Raw genomic sequence first — 23,605 nt, forward strand, 5'->3', positions numbered from 1 at the left:
CCATTGCCTCTGAAAATATGGTTATCATATCAGATATTAACAAGCACATGACTTTAAAACCTGGACTAATCAGTGAGTGTGCACACAATATTTTAATGAAAGTTTAGTCATTTAAGAAACTTGGCTTGGCTTCTGAGCTTCCATAATTGATTTTCTTTAGGAAAGAGGTGAATTCTTTCTAAACATTTGATGCTTTTGTCCTGTGTCAGTGTTGAACTCTAGGGTTTGGGTTTTTTAGTTCCATTATGAACTTTAGTTTCCTGATAATACTTTTGGGTAGAAGGGAAACTTTCATGACAGTTTCTGTGTAGGAGGATATGTTTTTGTCTAAATACTCTCAACCTTGAATCCTAACATTTATTTCTCCCCAAGGAGATGGAGAGAGTTCCTTCACTGTTGACTTTGGCAGAAGCACTGGGGATCTGACCTCAGCCTTTCCCCACCCTCCTCTCCGGGGTCAACCTGCCTGTAGAAAACAGGCCTTCTGACCTCTGCCTGGAATTAAGTTTGACAGAGAAAGGCTCCATGTAGGGAGTTTTGCCTCGTTCAGCCTCTGAGCGGGTGGGTGAATTGTCCCACTCTGCGCAGCCTTGAGGGAGCAGTTGTAGTTCCCTTTTAAAGCCACATTAATCAGTGTTAGTTTTATCTGTAATACAGATGACTTTTAAAATCTTCACTCTGTCTAACTTTTTGTCTTATTTTTTAATTGGTTCACCCTTTGGGTGTGGAAAAACAACAATATCATAAATTGGGTTTCTTCTAAAATATTAACCATCAGTTTGACAAGCTCTTTAGTTTCTGGAATTTAAAGCTGTGGCTCACATGGAACAAAAGCAACTGGCTGAAAAGTTCAAAGCAAAAAAAAAAAAGAAAAAAAGAAAAAAGAAATTAATCAGCTTTTCAACACATTGCCAAATAAGGATGGCTGTATTGTTTTTTATTACTTAATTGAATTTCTAAATTGAGGTCAACTAAATCTACCATTCATTTTGTTGTCATAGTTTCAGTGTCTAATACAGTTAAATTCTTTTTGGGTATTACTTTAAAATTTTCCTGTTAAAAGGCAATCTCACTTATTTCACAAATATTTTTGAATATGACTCAGACATACACATTTATAGCCTTAAACCCAATCATTTCTTTTTCCCTTCCAGTTCTTGCATCAAACACATTTCCTACAATGGTACTGGTCAGAGTAGTCTTTGCCTTTTGGATATTTTCAATAATACTGAATGTGGAGAATAAAAAACTTTTGACTTGTTCATTCTAGATCTTATGAATATGACTTCAGAACAATTTCAGAACTAAATGGATATAATATTCCCCAGTGTTGATAAGCTATGACCTCAAGACAGAATTTTCAGCAGAAGTCCCCAGTGTTATTTGGACTTTTTTGGTACTAATTAGGAAATGAACAGTTTGAATGAAAATAATAATAAGAATCTAATTTTAATGCATTTTTGCTGGATAGTCCAAATGTAGAGAACAAAGTCAATGCAGGTAAGAGGAAGTTGAATTAGTTTTTCCCAATAATAATTAACATTGACTTAAAGACAACCAAAATTTTTATAAAGTGATTAGCAATTGAGTATGACTATAATTTCAGACTTTGCCTATACATATGTAGACTGTATGTAAATTTCTTAGATTTCTCAGATTTTAATATTAATAATATTGTGTTGCTTGGTCTATAAATGTAATGGGAAAATAATAACATGAGTATGCAATAAGTGGTTTTGTGCATGTACTTTCCACATCTTATTTATTTATTTATTTATTAACTTTCCACTTAGGATGGCATCATTGAAATGAATCAATGGTTTGTTCAGTTATTATTTAATAACAATTTAAAAATCCTAATTCTTTAACCATGTTGGCCATCCAAGAAGTAAATTTTGAACTAAAGACTTTTTTCCATTACCATCCTACACCCCTGACTGCTCAACTCCTTCAACATACATTTGTTCATTTTCTTGGTAATGAGATTCTTACTTTTATGAAAATGTCTCTCTCATTTGTGAGACCAACTATGATTATTCATTAACTGTGATTAGCCCTAATAAGTTAGCAGTGGAGAATGAGCTGTCTCTGGCATATTCTTTAGAAATGAGTGATCTAATAGTGAAATTTTAAAGAGTTATATCAGACTAATAGAAGACTTGTTTGTGGCATTTAGAACATAATAGGCCAATAGAGGAAGTATTTGAAGTAATTTAGAACTTTCATGTTGTCATTTAGCAAATCATTTATACATTGAACAAAATTTCTTCAGCATCAACTGTATACCAGACACTACTGTACTAAAGGCTAAGGTTGCAGAGCCTCATGCAACTTCTTAGGTCATCTATTTTAGTATGCATTCCATTCATCCATCTGTCCATCCATCCGTCCATCCGTCCATCTAGTTATCCATTACTGAATGTCTTTTGTGTGTCAGTCTCTAATTCAATGTTTGTCTTTCCATCAGAATATAGTTTTACGGAGGAGTTTCCAGTGTTACATGTCTGTGCCTAGCATGGCATTTTGCATATGGTAACTTAATAAAGATTTATTGAGTCAGTGAATGAATATGCCAGGTCCTGTGCTTGGTGATGGGGAAATAAGATCAAATAGCACACTGCCTTTTATATTATATCTGAATGCCTATTTAGGAGATTATAGTAAATTCAGTCTTGTCATCTGAGTGATTAAAGGTGAAACTTAATGTTATTTCTCCTAAAGAAGAACCTAATTTCTTAAAACTAAATTTTTCCATCTCTTTACCATAAGCCAATATTATATTTTCCATGTCCTCTTCATTAGCCTAAGAATGATTTACCCCTCTGACTTATTTTAACACCTTCTTTTGCTCTTTTCATTAAGTTAATATAAATAAAATACTTTTATGTGCTAAGAGCCTTTCCCTCCCTCCCTCCCTCCCTCCCTCCCTTCCTTCCTTCCTTCCTTCCTTCCTTCCTTCCTTCCTTCCTTCCTTTCCCCTACAGTCACCATTAAACTGGAATAACTAGATATAATTCTGAATTAATACTTGGCTTTTAGAATATATCTGAAGGTTGTATGAGAATTTGGAGACCATCATTTCTTAAAAGGTTTTATTTCATTGTCATGTCTGCAGTTATCTACTGATATTAGAGTGTTGGTAAAATTTACATATTCCATCAAACAGTTAAAGGTAAATCTGTCACAGAGGTTGCCCTGGCCCTTATTTCAGTTCAGATGTGTACAAATTTGGCAGAGTAAGCCATCTCCCAAGTACTCCCTGGGCAATTCCTAAAGCTTAATATCTCATCATACACATGTTGAAAATATATCTGGACTGAGGTTTGACCAATGGACACACCTAGTAAAACACATTTTTACATTGTTTGTATTCACATTTAGAGCAGGCCCAAGGAATGAAGATGTCTTCAATGTTATCTCAGAAGAGTTTTGATTTTTCTAGTTACCATCAAAGTGCTTCCAAGAAGCTGCTATGATGCAATGACAAACATCTGAGGAAACAAAATGTCTGTTACTAGGAAAGTACCATTAGTAGAACAACCAGTTGCCAGGTGCCAACCTGAATTAGATCACAATTAGAAATGGGGAAGTCTCAGGAAATATGCTGAATTGTAGTGGTGGGGACTGTTGGTGTTTTGGCCTCTTTGGACCTTTGCACACTTCAGTGACTTTTCATTAATTATGTTGTCAGTACAGCAGACCCTGGACACCTGAAACAGCCTGTCTACTCCTTGGAGGAAAATGTAATGGAAACATCTACAAAGTATTTGCCAACCAAGTACTTGTCAGAAATATTTACTTTCTACTTAAATCAGTGTGAAAATAAAGGAAGTCAAGAAAAAAAATAAGGATTTTTTTTCTGACTGGAGGTCCTTGTGCTCACAATGCAGAAAATTTGAAAGGATTTGAATTGCTCACATGCAAGTTCTTTTCCTTCCTATTCCTGGAATCCACTTAGCTTATGCAAATTTGGAAACAGGGTATTGTAGCACTGTAGACTGCCATGAATCAGAAGTAAATCTTACTTTCTATTTTTCTTTAAAAAAAAACATGAAAAATGAGCATTTCTGCAGTTCATCATAGAGATGAATGGATTAGATTTTCTATCCATATTGTCAAACAGATCAAAGGATGAAAATTTAAACCTAATTTGGATAAATTAACTAAAAATATAAAAGGTTAAAGTCAACCTAAACTTCTAGGGCATCTATATCAACAAGATAATCAGTTTGAATGATATTTCCTTACTATGTAGCCATTAATATTAGCGTTAATTAGATATGCTAGGCGTTAGGTTTCCAGAAAAAAAATAACAGATATATATATATATATATATATATATATATATATATATATATATTTGATACATACTGCATGTAACATCTGAAATGTAAAACATATATTAATATGTATTAAACATGTATCTTTTTGAATTAATGTTTTTATTTTTTTTGGATATATACCCAGGAGTAGAATTCCTGGGTCATACAGTAATTCTATTTTAAGTTTTTTGAGAAACCTCCATACTGTTCTCCACAGTAGCTGTACCAATTTAAATTCCCACCAACAGTGTAGGAGGGTTCCCTTTTCTCCACATCCTCACCAACAGATGCTAATGGCATCTAGTAGGTGGAAGAAGTCAGGGATATGGCTACTCATTCTGCAGTGCCCAGGACACTCCTCCACAACAAAGAACTATCTGGTCCCAAATGTCAATAGTGCTGAGGTTAAGAAACATTGCTCTAATTCATTCTCATCATTGCCTCCAGAATCATTTAGTAGGAAAGCAAATTTGATTAGACCCGACTCCTGTGTGAAACCTTTCAGGTCTTCTCATTGTTTATAAATTCACATTCAAAAGTTTAACGTTGGCCTCCCTGCTTACCCTTCCAGATTTGTGATGTGAAACCTTCCTTCTCATTTGCCAATGTTGGGACATACTCTACTTTTCAACATTCTTTCATCTCACTATATTCTTTCTGGAGAGTGATTTTGTATTCGTTCTATTGTCTGTCTGGAATGCCCTCTAACCCTCTCCCTTCATCTGGCCTAGGTAATCCTACTCACTCACAGGTCCGAGGATAAATGCCACTTCTTCAGAAGCCTTCCCTGATCACTGAGACCAATTTAGTTCTCTCTGTTACACAGTTCTTAGAATTCTGTATTTCTCTCTCATAGCGCTCATAAGACTTTCATTATTTCTCCAGTCGTCTGTTATCTGGCAAACTAAATAAAGGTGTAAATTGGGTCTATATTGTCTATCTTATTTCTAGTGCCTGGCACGTACAAGGATCTCAGATTGTTGTTAAATCAATTACTATTATGGAAATCAATCCTATTTACACTTATTGTCATAATACATCAGTGTCATAATATTTAGATAAGTTTGTTGTTTTCCATCTTGTTTATGTTTGCTCTAGACTTCTTTGTTGGTTTCATTATTTTCTAAATTTTGCTATATCGTCTGTTACCCAATCCCTAGCCACCATTACCAGTAATTTGTTAGGTAGGCTGCATGTTTTCAGTTCAACTAATTATTACTTTTATAACTTCAAATAATAAACTTAAATGTATACTTAATATATTTTCTAATTTGTAAACTTCTGAAATTAAACAGCAGACACTGAATTTCTTTATCCCCAAAGATGATGAAATTCTCCACTTCTTTTTTCCTTTTTTGGTAACACAATCTTGGGTTTTGGTGCCAATCTATTATTCAGTTTTATTACTATTATAACTTAAATTCCTTCTTTATAGCATTCTTTTAACTTTTACAATAGTTCAGCTGTTGGGAATATAAATACTAATAAAATTTAAGATAACTCGGTGCTTATATTTATCCTCTGATTCCTATTAGCCAGTTCATGCTCTAAGTTCTTCATTTGTGAGTTTTTTATTTGAATATGTTTGTTGCCTGGATTGGGTTAAACATTTTTCTCCCCAGGAAATATCTATCTATCTGTCTGTCTGTCTGTCTGTCTATCTATCTATCTATCTATCTATCTATCTATCTATCTATCAATTCCACAGTCCCCGAATATTTAAGACTGCTTGTTTAATCCCTTCAATCATGATTAATAACAGACTGATTGAATATATAATTTTGTCAAAGACTTTTCCCATCAAAACTTTGTTATCTGAGGTTGCTGAGAATGTTCAGGCCAGTCACATATTTCTTCTCTGATTGGTAGATAATCTCTTCCTTTTTTTCCCTATTAAGTAAGGTTTCCTTCTTGCCCCTTGAAGCTAAAGAATATCATCATTAAGGTATACCTTGTTTAGTAACTCTTTTTTTTTTTTTTTTTTTTGGGATAGGGCGGCCTGTTCAACTGTAGATTCAGGTCTTCCTTAATTTTTTCTGTTTTTTTCTTATTTAAAAATGCATTTTGCATCATTTGTACACATCTCTTCTTTTTTTTTTAATTAAAAAAATTTTTATTTATTTATTTATGGCTGTGTTGGGTCTTCGTTTCTGTGCAAGAGCTTTCTCTAGTTGTGGCAAGTGGGGGCCACTCTTCATTGCAGTGTGCGGGCCTCTCACTATCGTGACCTCTCTTGTTGCGGAGCACAGGCTCCAGACGCGCAGGCTCAGCAATTGTGGCTCACGGGCCTAGTTGCTCCAAGGCATGTGGGATCTTCCCAGACCGGGGCTTGAACCCGTGTCCCCTGTATTGGCAGGCAGATTCTCAACCCCTGCGCCACCAGGGAAGCCCCCATCTCTTCTTTAGATACATCAAATACCTATATGTTAACTCATATTTGTTTGCCCTCAATATCCTTCACCTTTCTTCCTCATTATTCTTCTCTTTTATTTTTCCTTCTGTGATTTTTCTCAGAATATCTTCCCCATCGAAATAATGTATATTCTCTGCTTCTCTATAAAGTTTCTGTTCCTTCCAAGTTAAGTCTTCAATTGCATTATTATCCATTGAATTTCTTTGCTCAGGCAATAACTATCTGATCAGTCAGTAACTGCTTCATCTTGTTTTCTTACTGAATAACCCATTCTGAATATTTTGTTTCAATGTCTACATCTTCTTTTATATCCTTGATAACATGAATCAGTTATATTAAAATTTCTTTTGTTTTCTGGAATAGTGAATAAAATTTCTTAAATTATGATCTTAACATACCTTTCTTCATGAACTTTTTATTTTCCTTCCCCACACCCAGTACACAACTACAACCCATCCCACAATACCCTTTAATTGTTGCACAGTTTTGTATTTATTTTGTTTGTTTAACTCATCTTACAATAGGAGACATTTTCCCTTGAAATGTTATACATCTCACTTCCCTGTTACCTAAATCCTTCTCTTAAACCTGAACAGAGCTGGATATTGACAGTTTATATCATTTGTTCAGCAACTCATCTGTGTAAGATGTTGGAACAGTACTTTGAGCAGTGAATGATTATTTGGGGATCATTATCTCTGTGCTTCTCTAGAATCATCTGCATTAAGGATTACCTTTCCAAATTGTTGGCATACAATTTTGAATCAGAGAAAGGCTCTTAAAGTTTTCCTTAAAATCTCTCTATTCAACCACATTGATCTTATTGGTAAGATTGTTATTTGATTATTATGTCAGGTTTACAATAAATATTACAATCCATTGGCTTTTGTTTTGTAGTAACTTCAAAACTATTACTGTTTCCCATGCTTGGTGTTAATAAGCAACAATGTCCCCCTTAAAATTGTTTCCAATCTATACTGCTTTACCCACTTCTCAGATAAAATTTTTGCTTTTGGTAAACAATGGAATGACAGGGATAATATTTAACCTCTCATCAAAAACAACCAGAAAATAAGAAAAAAAATATATGAACAGGTTTCATATATTGGAAAACATCCAGTGCAATACTGTGATTCTTGAGAGTGGGTAAGGAAACAAGGTTATCCCTACAGTTACCTTGGCTTTCTCCTTGGAGGCATGATCTAGACCTTAGAGCAGGGAGAAGGATCACAAGTAGATCATGGTTGAAAGTTGTGGTGGTAGATTTTGAAAATAAGGGATTTACACAGAACAAGTGCTCCATAAATCTGCCTAAGTGCCCTATTGATTCTATTCTGAATATTAAATTGACCAAGTATAGGATGAAACTCCATATGGTTGGACAAAGAAGTATGAGTGAGCTGTGAGCTGAATTGTTTCTAGACCTTGCACAATGGGATTGAAAGATGTTTAATTTCCCAGTAGTCAGAGTTGCAAGTCCTCATTGATCACTCAAGGCATTCACTAGACATCCAAAAAGTTATTCCTTAGAAATGTGGCTAAACATTCCCTAGAGTATAAGCTACTATAGACGTACCCCAAAAAAGTTAAAGTAAATACTGAAAGGATCAAACTTAACTTTAAATAACATAACTGATAAGCAGAACAATAATCAACACCCTTTAAATGTAGTGAGCAAAGACCAGACATTCAACAACATAAAGTTCACAATGTTTGGCTTTCAATTAAAAGTTACTAGATATGCTGATAAGCGAGACATTTTAACACAAAATCAGAAGAGAGATAAGTGTATAGAAAAAGGTCCACAAGTGAAAAGTGATGGGATTACCAATTATTACCAGTTATTACAAATATGCTCAACTACATAAAAGAAAATATGAAGATAGGTGAGAAATGGAAGATATACAAAAGAACAAAATAAAAGAAAACTTCTAGGAAAAAAACAGTATCTAAGATGAAATAGTCACTGATGGTATTAGCAGAAGATTAGAAACTTCAGAAGAAAATCAATAAACTTAAATCCTAATAATAAAGACTATGCACAGTCAGAAAAAAATTCTGAAAAGTAATGAACAGATCTTTAGTGACTTGTGTGACAATAAAGTATCCTAACATATATGTAGTAAGATTCCACAGAGGGAGAGTGTCAGAAAAAAGATTTAAAGAAATAATGACAAATTTATTTCAAATTGGATGAAAAATGAATACAGATCTAAGAAGTTAAAAAATCTCCAAGCAGGAAAAATACAAAAGGCACCTCATAATGAAATTTCAGAGAACCAGTGATAAATAGAATTTCATAATAGTAGCTGGAGAAAAAAAATACACACTATATATGGTGGAAAAAAGATTAAAAGACTATAAATTTTTATCAGAAACTATGCAAGAGAGAAGACAATGGAAGGAAAATTTATGTAAAGTACATAAAAACAACTGGTAAACCTAGAATTTTCTACCCTGCAAAAGTGTCATATAGCATAATCTATACTTAAACCCAACAATACCAATACTTTCATTAGATGTAAATAATCTAAACACTTCATTAAAAATAAGAGATTGTTAAATTGGATGATAAAATCCCAATTGAACTGTCTTCAAGAAACTCTTAATATATGTAGAAACAGCTAGATGAAAATTGGAGGGATGAAACAATATATACTAGGTAAACAATAATCTTAAAAACATTGACTTCACAACAAGGGATGAAGGGATGAATTTCAAATGATAGAAGGTCAATTTATTAATTAGACTTAGTAATTCTAAATGTGTATATAATTAATAATAGAGCTTTAAAATGCATGAATCAAATACTGACAGACTGAATGGAAAAATAGCTAAATCCACAATTATATTTGGAGACTACAACAGTCTTCTGTCAGTAATCAGTAGAATAAGGAGAGAGAAAATCAGTAAGGATATTGAAGACTAGGACAACATTGTCACCAACTTGACCTGACTGACAATATAGAACATTCCACCTAGCAATTGCAGAATACACATTCATTTCAAGTGCACATGGAAACATTCTTAAAGCTAGACTATATGCTGCTATTAAAAAGTCTCAATAAATTTAAAGGACTAAACCCATACAAAGTATGTTCTTTGCCAATGATATAATTAAATTAGGAATAGACATAATAAGATATCTAGGAAAGATTCAAATACCTGAAAATTAAAAAAAACACACAAACATACCTCTAACTAATGGGTCAAAAAAGAAATCACAAGGGAAATCAGAAAATATTTATAAATGAACAAAAGCAAAAATATAAAAATCTGAAATTTTAGGATGCAGTTAATATGACACCAAGAGAAAATTTACGGCTTTAAGTATTTATAATTAACAGAAGCAAGGTCCAAAATCAATTATCTATGTTTCCACATTATGAAGCAAGAAAAGAAAGGGCAAATTAAATTCAAACTAAATAGAAGTAAGGATATAATAAGAAAGCAGTGAAAGAGAAAATGAAAAGACTCAGTGAAAACGAAAGCTTGTTCTTTGAAGAGAGTGATAAAATTGAGGAACTTCTAATTAGATTAATCAAGAGAAAAGAGGAAAGACACCAATATCATGAATGAAAGGATATCAACACAGATTCAACATTATAGGGTAATAAGGAAATATCAGTAATTTTATATTAGCAAATTGTACCACCTTCATGAAATGAGCAAATTCTTTGACAGGCACAAATTACCAAAATTGACTCAAGAAGAAATAAAAAATTTAAATAGCTTTATATCTATTGAGGACCTTGAATTAATAATTGAAATCTTCCCACAAAGACAACTCTGAGCTACAATGCATTTGCTGGTAAATTCTATCAAACTATTAAAAAAATAATAACACTAACTCTACCAAACTCTTTTAGAAAATAGAGCAGGAAAGAAATTCTTTTAGATCATTTTATGAGGGCAACACTACTCGGAAGTGAAAATCTGCCAAAGACATTAATAAAAAAAAAAAACTATACACCAAAATCCCTCAAAAAAATAGGTGTAAAAACTTTTAAATAGAGACACTGGAACTCACCAAAAAAGATACCCCACATCCAAAGACAAAGGAGAAGCCACAATGAGATGGTAGGAGTGGCACAATCACAATAAAATCAAATCCCATAACTGCTGGGTGGAGGACTCACAAACTGGAGAACACTTATACCACAGAAGTCCACCCACTGGAGTGAAGGTTCTGAGCCCCACGTCAGGCTTCCCAACCTGGGGGTCTAGCAATGGGAGGAGGAATTCCTAGAGAATCAGACTTTGAAGGCTAGCGGGATTTGATTGCAGGATTTCGACAAGACTGGGGGAAATTGAGACTCCACTCTTGAAGGCCACACACAAAGTAGTGTGCACATCGGGACCCAGGGGAAGGAGCAGTGACCCCATAGGAAACTGAACCAGACCTACCTGCTAGTGTTGGAGGGTCTCCTGCAGAGGCGGGGGGTGGCTGTGTCTCACCGTGAGGACAAGGACACTGACAGCAGAAATTCTGGGAAGTACTCCTTGGTGTGAGCCCTCACAGAGTCTACCATTAGCCCCACAAAAGACCCGGGTAGGCTCCAGTGTTGGGTCACCTCAAGACAAACAACCAACAGGGAAGGAACCCAGCCCCACCCATCAGCAGACAAGTGAATTAAAGTTTTACTGAGCTCTGCCCACTAGAGCAACAGCCAACTCTACCCACCACCAGTCCCTCCCATCAGGAAACTTGCTCAAGCCTCTTAGATAGCCTCATCCACCAGAGGGCAGACAGAAGAAGCAAGAAGAAATACAGTCCTGAAGCCTATGGAACAAAAACCACATTCACAGAGAGATAGACAAGATGAAAAGGCAGAGGGCTATGTACCAGATGAAGGAGCAAGCTAAAACCCCAGAAAAACAACTGAATGAAGTGGAGATAGGCAACCTTCCAGAAAAAGAATTCAGAATAATGATAGTGAAAATTATCCAGGACCTCAGAAAAAGAGTGGAGGCAAAGATCGAGAGTATGCAATAAATGTTTAACAAAGACCTAGAAGAATTAAAGAACAAACAGAGATGAACAATACAATAACTGAAATGAAAACTACACTAGAAGGAATCAACAGCAGAATAACTGAGGCAGAAGAACGGATAAGTGACCTGGAAGACAGAATGGTGGAATTCACTGCTGTGGAACAGAATAAAGAAAAATGAATGAAAAGAAATGAAAATAGCTTAAGAGACCTCTGGGACAACATTAAATGCAACAACATTCGCATTATAGAGGTCCCAGAAGGAGAAGAGAGAGAGAAAGGACCTGAGAAAATATTTGAAGAGATTATAGTCAAAAACTTCCCTAACATGGGAAAGAAAATAGCCACCGAAGTCTAGGAAGTGCAGAGAGTCCCATACAGGATAAACCCAAGGAGAAACACGCCAAGACACATAGTAATCAAATTGACAAAAATTAAAGACAAAGAAAAATTATTGAAAGCAGCAAGGGAAAAACAACAAATAACATACAAGGGAACTCCCATAAGGTTAACAGCTGATTTCTCAGCAGAAACTCTACAAGCCAGAAAGGAGTGGCATGACATACTTAAAGTGATGAAAGGGAAGAACCTACAACTAAGATTACTCTACCTGGCAAAGATCTCATTCAGATTTGATGGAGAAATCAAAAGCTACAGACAAGCAAAAGCTAAGAGAATTCAGCACCACCAAACCAGCTCTACAACAAATGCTAAAGGAACTTCTCTAAATGGGAAACACAAGAGAAAAAAAAAGACCTACAAAAACAAACCCAAAACAATTAAGAAAATGGTAATAGGAACATACATATTGATAATTACCTTAAACCTGAATGGATTAAATGCTCCAACCAAAAGACACAGGCTCACTTAATGGATACAAAAACAAGACCTGTATATATGCTGTCTACAAGAGACCCACTTCAGACCTAGGGACACATACAGACTGAAAGTGAGGGGATGGAAAAAGATATTCCATGCAAATGGAAATCAAAAGAAAGCTGGAGTAGCAATACTCATATCAGATAAAATAGACTTTAAAATAAAGAATGTTACAAGACACAAGGAAGGACACTACATAATGATCAGGGGATCAATCCAAGAAGAAGATATAACAATTATAAATATATATGCACCCAACATAAGAGCACCTCAATACAAAAGGCAACCGCTAACAGCTATAAAAGAGGAAATCGACAGTAACACAATCATAGTGGGGGACTTTAACACCTCACTTACACCAATGGACAGATCATCCAAAATGAAAATAAATAAGGAAACAGAAGCTTTAAATGACACAATAGACCAGATAGATTTAATTGATATTTATAGGACATTCCATCCAAAAACAGCAGATTAAACTTCTCAAGTGCACATGGAACATTCTCCAGGATAGATCACATCTTGGGTCACAAATCAAGCCTCAGTAAATTTAAGAAAGCTGAAATCATATCAAGCATCTTTTCTGACCGCAATGCTATGAGATTAGAAAAAAATTACACAGAAAAAATGTAAAAAACACAAACACATCGAGGCTAAACAATACGTTACTGAATAACCAAGAGATCACTGAATAAATCATAGAGGAAATCAAAAAATACCTAGAGGCAAATGACAATGAAAACATGATGATCCAAAACCTATAGGATGCAGTTCTAAGAGGGAAGTTTTTAGCAATACAAGCCTATGTCAAGAAACAAGAAAGATCTCAAATAAACAATCTAACCTTATACCTAAAGGAACTAGAGAAAGAAAAAGAAACCAAACCCAAAGTTAGTAGAAGGAAAGAAATCATAAAGATCAGGGCAGAAATAAATGAAATAGAAACAAAGAAAACAATAGCAAAGATCAATAAAACTTCTCAAAGCTGGTTCTTTGAGAAGGTAAACAAAATTGATAAACCCTTAGCCAGACTCATCAAGAAAAAGAGGGAGAGGACTCAAATCAATAAAATTAGAAATGAAAAAGGAGAATTTACAACAGACACTGCAGAAATACAAAGTATCCTAAGAGACTACTACAAGCAACTCTATGCCAATAAAATGGACAACCTGGAAGAAATGGACAAATTCTTAGAAAGGTATAATCTTCCAAGACTGAATCAGGAAGAAATAGAAAATACGAACAGGCCAATCATAAGTAATGAAATTGAAACTGTGATTAAAAATCTTCCAACAAACAAAAGTCCAGGACCAGATAGATGGCTTCACAGGTGAATTCTATCAAACATTTAGAGAAGAGCTAACACCCATCCTTCTCAAACTCTTCCAAAGAATTGCAGAGGAAGGAACACTCCCAACTCGTTCCAGGAGGCCACCATCACCCTGATACCAAAGCCAGACAAAGATACTACAGAAAAAGAAAATTACAGACCAATATCATTGATGAATATAGATGCAAATATCCTCAACAAAATACTAGCAAGCAGAATCGAACAACACATTAAAAGGATCATACACCATGATCAAGTGGGATTTATCCCAGGGATGCAAGGATTCTTCAATATACGCAAATCAATCAATGTGATACACCATATTAACAAATTGAAGAATAAAAACCATATGATCATCAAAAAAAAAACACTTTTAAATATTGACAAATAAAATCCAGTTTAAAAAAAAAAGGTTAATATATCAAGTAATTGACCAAGTAATGTTTATATCAGGAATGTAAAAATTTGGTTTTACATTTGGAAATACATTTCACCATAATAACAGAATAAAGGAGAAAATCCATATGATCGTCTAAATAGAGGCAGGAAAAAAACATATAACAAAAATTTAACAACAAATTTGTGAGACGACTATCACCAAATTAGGAACAGTAGAGAACTTCCTCAATCTGATAAAGAGCTTCTACAAAAAAAATATAGCACTGACGCCATGCTTAGTTATCACAGTGAATGTTTTTGCTCTAAAATTGGGCACACGGCAAGATTGTCCTCTGTCATCACTCTTATTCAACATTTCAGCAATAATGTGTAAAAAAGAATTCAAAGACATTCAGATTGGACAGGAAGAAGCAAAGGTGTCTTTATTTGTAGATTTCATAATTGTTATTTTAAAAATGCTAAGAAATATACACCAAAACTATTATATTTAATAAATAAATTTACCAACATTAGAGAACAATAGGTTAATATATAAAGATTAATTTTATTTTTATTTACTAGAAGTAAACAATTAGAGATAAAAATCTATTGAGATAGATACCAATTTTTCAAAAAGGACATAAATCCACCAACCATAAAAAAATAAACTGATAAAGGTACTCAGGAAAAAAATAACTTCTCACAGAAGACATTTAATAAAATGACAGGGGGAAAATCTTTACAATACATATGTCTGATGAAGGATCTGTGTCCAGAATATGTAAAAAGTCTTACTACTCATTAATAAGTTGAGCCAATTAAAAACAGGCAAAAGGTTGAAAATACATGACATAAAATAATATAAGCAAAAGGCTAATAATCACATGGAAATTTGCTCAACATCATTAGCCTTCTGAAAAATGCAAATTAAAGCCACAAAATATACCATTACATACATACTATAATGATTAAATTAAAAGGTATAACAAGTACCTATGTAAAAACTAGGGCAAAAATGTTATATCAGCATTTTTCATGATACCTTTGACTGGAAAAATCTCAACTGTTCTTCAGCAGTTGGATGGATAAACAGATGACTATGTATAGACAGTGGAATACTACTCAGCAGTGTAAAGGAATAAACACACTGATACAAGCAACCATATGAATAAATCACACTGAAATCTTGCTGAGCTATAGAAGTCAGATACAAAGCCTGATGTAAAACTTCATTTATATGAACCTCTACAAAATAGGCAAGTTTAATCCAAAGTGAAAGGAAGCTGGTCAATGTTTGCCTGTGGCTGGGGGCAGAAGGAGAAGGATTGATGGAAAGGGGTACATGGAACCTCTTGGGGGTGATGGAAATGCTCAATATCTAGATTATGGTTAAGGTTACACAAGTGTATAAATTTGTCAAAACTCATTGACATGTACACCTAAAATGTGTGCACTTTATTTTATGCCAGGAAAACTTAAGATGCTGTCCTTAAGTGTATTTGCAGGGACAAAGTATCAATAAATATTCTGGAGCTGGAGAATATAAGTGGACTTATTTATAAGCATGCACAGTGCAGACTGGGGACTCCTAAAAATGATTCAGTAGCTGTGTGGGGTTTGGAGGTTGGAGCTGTAGCAATTTACAGGTGGATTACAGAACCAGTAAAATGTGATGTGGTAAAAAATCTGATGTGACCTCATTCATTTCTGCATGCTGGTAAGGTCTGAAGATATATGAATTACATACAAGGGTATACAGAATCCGTTTTTTTTCTCTTAAGTTTAAAGAACAGTAGTTAACAGATTTTCTATGTAATTTAACTGTAGTCCTCCCTGGAAATAGAACAATAAATGTATTACATAACTTAAAGCATCTATAGTATGTTATAAATTCAATCTGCACAGATACCTATGATAAGTAGAGTAATGAAAATAATTTGGAATTGTAAAGCAATATATTGAGAAGTTTATACAGAACCATAATTTTAGAGATAGAAAGGGCCTAAAAATATCAAGTCCAATTTCCTTATTTCAAATATAGTGATAGCAGGCTAGCTGGGGGTGTGGTGGTGGGTTGCCTTATGGTCCTTGATTTTTTTATCTTTCTCTCTATCTGGGCCCTTTGACATGTGGTTTTTTTTTTGTTTCTCATGTAAAAGTGAAGTGTATTCCCTGACCATTGGCTTTTGCGTTTAGTTATGTGACTTGCTTTGGGTAACAAAATAAGGCAGAAGTGACAGGGTGCCAGTGCCCGGCCTTGAGTGAATTCAGAGTGGTTCTGTTGTGTTCCTGTTAACACCACAAAGAGAACATTGCTGAGTTAACTTGCTGGTCCGAGGAAGTGAATGAGATAGGTGAGCAAAGTTGCCCCAGTTGAGATGTCCCATCTAAGTCAACTCTAGAATAGCAGATCCCGAGGCAACCTGCAGAAGCAATGTCTTCTTATCAATGTTAACTTATTACTTTTCTAATGTCTAGTAAAATAAGTTATTTGGAGAGAGTCTGGTGTTGGTATAATATAGGCCATGGGATTAGAAGTGCTCAGTGAAATCTAGTGTTTCTCCATTAAATGGAGAATGGACTTTTATGAAAGTATACAAGAGTATAAGGCCCAAAGCAAAATATGTAAAAAAACTCAAAATTAGCTTTGATGCACGTTTAATCCATTAGAAGCTAAGTATTTTCAGATGACCTTTAACCTGGCCTTGGAGGAGGCCTCAGAAGTCAGTGTAAAGCACAGTAGGAGACCCTGGCTAGGTCAGCTCAAATAACCACATGGTAGGCCTGAACTAAGCACAGAGAGTTCAATACATCAAAGAAAATGATTTAAAAAATCACAAGTTTTCTGATCAGACAGAATAAAATATCTCCTATTTAAGTAATGTCGAGTGTAAAATAGATAAGGGATAAATAGAATTAGTAGCAGAATAGCAGCTATAAACGCATATAAAGGGTAATCCTTACGTAGTTGAAATCTGACTTCAATAAAGCAAAGGGAAAGGAATTTTACAGTCAGCGAAACTAAAAAAAAGAAAACAAACAAAAAACCCCCCAAAACAGTCTACTATGTCTACCAGGAATCCTTCAATAATCATCATTAAGACTTGGCCGGGGGAATGCTAGCACCTCAACAGACTGACAGTGGGTAAAATGGACTAAGTTAACCGGGTGAGGCTAAAGTTAGGGAATTAACTGCACAAAGGGGCTGGCCTCAAAGGGAGTGGCTAGCTGCTGCCCTGTGCTTTGGGCATTAGGAAACAAAACCAGCAGGAGCTAGCTGACATCAACAACAACAACAGAAAACCATTTGTGGAGAAGATGCAGACTTATCCTTTACAAAACTGAAGATCATGGAGGACAGCTTGGTCTCAGCAGGACTCACGGGGAGTCGATGTCCTCACACAGAGCCTCGCTCTTTCCGGGTCTCATGGCCTCTTGCCTCTGATTCTCTCTGCCTGTTTTTGTCGTTTTCCATTCTTCGAAGTCTAGCTTTACCTGCTCCTCTGTGATCTTAGCAGAGGATGCTAACCTCATTTCTGCTGTTGTTGCATGATCTCAATTTAAGTAGACTGTCAGGCTGACCTTGGATCTCAAACTGCAAAATTCTAGGAAATATAACTTCACTGGTTTAGTTTCAGTGATGTGCCCACTTCCGTTCTATCAGTTATGCCCAGAACAGGGTATCTGCATAGTCACGTTGTATAAACAGACTGCTCGAGACGTTGCTCTCCTCTGTGGGTGGAAAGGGTCAAGTACCATAGGAAGAAAGTTGTCATGGGGTGGGAGACATTGTCTGAGGTGTCTCCCTAGTGTTATTCTTTGGCTGCTCAACAGAAGAATGACATTCATTCTTCCCACACATTCACAGATGTTCTTGAGTATCTCTCTCCACCATTTTCTAATACATGACAACCCACAGGGCTAGGCAGCTATAGTGCCCAGAGGAAATGCTCAAAGACTACTACCACCTGTAACCTATGGGAGAAGAGGAGTGGAAGAGAAAACTGTCATTAAAAAAAAAAAAGAAATCCCATTAGCACAGAGGGCAAAACCAACATCTCCAAAATAGCTCATGCAGTCATGTGTCCAAAGGATAAACAGCATCTTGAAAGAGGCACATAGGAAAGTAAATGAAAGGACCAAATGTTTATTGTAGCAATGTGTATTAATTGGTTCATAAATATGAACACTATTTTTTCCTCTACTGAGTGGCTATTTCTTGTGTAGGATCTAGGAACCACTGGGAAGATCTGGGATAGGATACTCTTTGGGGGTGATAGGTGGCCTTCATAGGCCACTTCTTTGTATCTTTGTAATCAGTCCTAGGGCCTGCAGAGGGCCTATAACCGACTGCCCTAAGGTGCCTCTTTTGTATAGCTGTTATTTTTTTTAAAAAATTAATTAATTAATTAATTAATTTATTTATTTATTTATTTATGGCTGTGTTGGGTCTTCGTTTCTGTGCGAGGGCTTTCTCCAGTTGTGGCAAGCGGGGGCCACTCTTCATCGCAGTGCGCGGGCCTCTCACTATCGCGGTCTCTCTTGTTGCGGAGCACAGGCTCCAGACGCGCAGGCTCAGCAACTGTGGCTCACGGGCCCAGCTGCTCCGCGGCATGTGGGATTCTCCCAGACCAGGGCTCGAACCCGTGTCCCCTGCATTGGCAGGCAGATTCTCAACCACTGCGCCACCAGGGAAGCCCCAGCTGTTATTTTTTGATACTACAAATCCTATAACAACAACTTCAGTTTTATATGTGAACCTTTAGTTTACTATAATACCTCTTAAGAATTCTTAAAAAGTCATACTCTGGTAATATCCTTGCTGATTTGAATTAAAAGCCAGATTTGGACCAGGGGTAGTATAAAACTTCAGTTTCTTAGCAGCAAATTTGGTTGGTATTCTATCTCTATTATTCACCTTCTCAGTGGCCTTAACCTCAGGGCATTATTGATAATAAAAATGTGGAGATAGTGGAGACTATTTACATTCCATCTTTAGAGATCATGGTGTTTTGTTTTATTTTTACTTTGTTTGTTTTTATTTACTTAGGTTATTTTCATTCCATTAGAGCTGGGTCCTTGGAGGGCCTGAGTAATGGTCTCAAAGTTGGATCCTTTTTGTTATTTCTATTCTAATGGCCAAGAAGCCACCTTCTTTCAATCAGCTCATTAAACTTTTTTACAGGGTGTGTGGGGGGGTGATTTATTAGCAAAGATAATTTTGGGAATTGACAGATAAACCGAGATTTGGGGGTTTAACACAGTAGAAGTTTCTAACTCACAAGTCTAGTTGGCTACCAGTGGAAAGGACAGTCACTCAAGAACTTAAGCTAATTCTGCCATCTTAAAAAATTTGCTGGCAAGGACTTCATGGGATTGTGTCTCCAACTAGTAGATGTGGGAAGAGAGAGATAATTGGTTCTAAGGGTTTTGTATTGCCAAGGTTCAGAAATGGAAAGGCCTCTTCCAACTGATTAGAACTCAGTCACATGACTGCACTTAATTGCAAGGGGGGAAAATTTGGCTGTGTGCCCTAGAGGAAAATCACCTTAATTTGGTCAACAGCAAGCCATTCTCTGCAACTGCAATAGTCTTCTCTTTTGGTGACCAAATATCTGTTTCACTCTTTTCCCTACACATAGAGATAACCCAGAGTCCCATCTGGCCACCATATTTGCTCAAAGTCCAGTATTTGTAGGTGTTGCTCATAATCTCCATCAGACTAAAGTGTGGCATCTTCACTCAGTGACCTAGGACTAAAGACAAGTTATCTCCTCCATCTTTTCCCCCACATAATTGTGAACCAGCAAAAGATAATAGCAATAAAACTCCTATGCAGAAATAGGAAAAATGGTAGAGATATGGCAATAATTGGTTCATAAAAGTTATAAAATCTTACCCAAAGAGTAAGGAAATTTCCTTGATTAGAACATGATTCTGCTCTTTTGTAGGATCTCCCTTGTTTGTTGTTCTCTGTGAACTCAGGCTCCATCTTCTGAAGATGCTTTCTTTTAAATTATCTAAAATCGACACTGAAGACTGTTCTCTCCTTAGTGGCTATGTGGTTTTCTGAGCCCATTTCCTGCTGGTGCAAATTTGAGTACCCAAAATTTATATTAAGCCTGTTACAAACAAAGGTGTATTAACTCTGGAATTTGCTTTTGGTAATACAATCCCCTTATAAACTTAGTAGGCTGCTGATGTACTTGCTTGTAGTAGGTTTCATGTATCAGTGACCACCAGCCAAATTCTTTCCTAGATATAATGCTCAAGCTTGATTTACATCTATTCTTTTCTGCCCTCATGCCTCCTTCTCAGTTTGTATCTGGCCACTTTAATGCCTTCTGAAAGAATAGATGGGATGGCTACAGTCGGAATCTGATCATTTTTGTGGGGCTGAGTATTAAGGGACTTATGTAGCTCAGTTTTTTTTTTTTTTTCAGTCTTAACTCTTGTTTGGAGTCTGAAGTAGGCAGTGCTTTAACTGTCAAGGCTCCAAACTTCTGGATTCTCTCTCTTCCCCCATCTACTGCCTGGATACAGAGAATTCAACAATGGAATCAGAGTTAGGGCATAGTAGAGCCACAGATGGATGGAGTTTGTGTCCCTGAGATATTACCTGTAGGATATCTGTCCAAAATTGCTGCCTTAAACAGAGCTTTTGCTGGAGTGAGAAATAATCCTTTAGTATGCTAAGCTTCAGGAATTTTGATGCTTGTCACAGTAGTTAACCTATCTTTACTGATTACAGGGGCAAAGCATAGAATTTTCTTCTCATACATTTCTTGATCTAGACAGACATCAGCTGTCTCTATGTATATGCCCTAATTTTCTCCACATTCAGTATAAAAAGCCTGGATTAGAGTTTAGCTCTTTCTGGTTTGGTATACTCAAAATCTCTGAGAATTACCAAGCATATTTTCATATTCTTTCAGTATATTTCCAAAGAATGCTAGCTTCAGGCTTGGCTCAGGGGGAGTCCTCATAGCTAAGCCGTTGTGGCTCAGCCAATACCACACTTTCTCTTAGAGCCTGTTACAAGAGATGCTATTTCCTGGTATGAGGATTCAGAGGTATTTTATAGAAGGCAAAAGTAGAAAATATAGCTAAGCCTTGAAACTATTGATAGAAAGTCATCAGGAACTGGAAAATGATGCGGAAGCAAGGCAGTCTCTCTTGGGGCTACCTGGTCTTCGCCTCTGCTGCTCTCTGCATGTCAGCTTTACTCCTGTCTTCTGCTGACACTCTTCCTACAGTTCTTCTGGCTGCCCTGCAGTCCCAGAGTTTCCATTACTTCAATTCAAGTGAATAGCTCGGACTGGAAGAGAACCTCTCAGTTACAATGTTAAAATCCTAGAGTGAGAATCCTATTGGTCTAACTCAGTCCAACTCCAATGTCCATCTACAGCTTGTAAACTGCAGGGTTGGGTCATGTAGTACAAACATGGCTACAAGAGGTCCAACCCTTTGAAATGTCAGGGAAATTCCCAGAAATAAAAACGGGGAGGTTACAGGCCAGACAGATACTTTGTAAGATTTACATGCTAACCAACCACAGTGCTTAGGGAACTGATAGGCTCATATTCAATCTGGGATGATGACTGATGTCTACATTTGAGAGAAAAAAAAAATGTTCCATTTTATATAAATAAGTAGCCATGGTATCGAAGACCCTATGGTGTGGCTAAAAAAATATTTGATTTAAAGTCAGCAACCTGCTATAAGTTGTGGCTTTGCTTATGCCAGAAGTATGACATTAGACAAACCATTTAACCTCTTCAGATCTCATATTTTAGTGCTTGAAATTGGGCTAAGGGTCTCACAGTTTCTTTTTGTAGATTTGATAGGCCCTAACTGGTTGTTTTGACTATATAGTTTGATAAATACTAACTGTTGCTGTTCAGATGGTGATAGTTTTATTTTTAAGGCCTCAGGCTGTCTTTCTAATGAACTGAGTGAACAAATGTATTCTAAACACCCAAATTCATTAACGTTATACCAGTCCCTATACACTAATTTCAGTGCAACAGATCTTTCCCAAACAGGCACTGGTTTCTAAACAATCCAATGTGGAAAATCTATAAATTAAACCTTAATTCATTATTAAAACCATATTTGCTTAGATCACACAACTGCCAAATCTGAGAGCCTTATCTGCCACAAATGAGATTTGCCTAAACGTGTTTTTAATCACTTTGTTTTCAGTGTACCATAAGTGTCTTATCTAATCTAAATAAATGTTGGTACTAATTCATAGAGCAGTCAAACAGTTTCTTCCTCTGTATATTGATAGCACTCAAGAACTCTTTGACTGTGTCTGCATACTGTTCAAAAGGATTGCTGCAGGCTCAAGGGTTAAATTGTTGAAGTGGGTGGTTTGCCTTGCACAGCTTTAATGCTCCAACTCAGCCAGGGACCCCAGGAAGAACTTCCATATTAATTAATCACTAGCTGCACAGAAGAACCTCATCCTTTCTAGTGATGCAAGGCATATAGACAATTCAGGACAATCTCCTTCCCCTTCATGAAAATTAATCAATTTCCTATGAGTAGAGTGTTCTTTCAGGAGCCTGTACTTCAGTGGAGCAATGGTAGTAAATTAATCTGAAGCTAAATGGATAATGCCACTCCCTGGGTGGCATCTTTTTGGCTACAGGTGTTACTGGAGTCCCCCATGATCCACTGTTAGGGTTACAGTTATTGTTTTGATTATGGTTATGTTTATGGTTATGGTTATGCTTGCCTCTTAAACTTCATCTTTTGCCACTAAAGTAAGGATGTTTTACTGTCCGTTATTGCTTAACTCTCTACACTTTCCAGGCTATTCCATACAGATTGTTACATTATTTCTCCTTGTAATCCCATCTCCATATTTTCTACTAGGTGGACACCTAAAAATTTAAATTGCATGCTTCTGTGAAGAGTTTCTATACCAAATTAAGCACAGTGATTTATTAACCCTTCTTTGTGTCTCAACTCTTCAATACTTATCTCCAAAATAACACTCATCAAAATGTATTACAATGATTTAATTTCATGTTTAACATCCCACTAGATAATATGGACTATTGAGAGAAAAAACATCAATTTTTTTTTTATACAGCAGGTTCTTATTAGTCATCAATTTTATACACATCAGTGTAGACATGTCAATCCCAAGAATAAAACATCAATCTTATTATTTTAGTATGTACCCATTTCCTACCAGGTTATCTGGCACTTATAGGGAGCTCAAACTATTTTTGTTGAATATAAAAATAATAATATTTGTTAAAATTCAGAGAATTAG

This window comes from Balaenoptera acutorostrata, chromosome 18 (genome assembly GCF_949987535.1).
Source record: "Balaenoptera acutorostrata chromosome 18, mBalAcu1.1, whole genome shotgun sequence".
Taxonomy (NCBI): Eukaryota; Metazoa; Chordata; class Mammalia; order Artiodactyla; family Balaenopteridae; genus Balaenoptera; species Balaenoptera acutorostrata.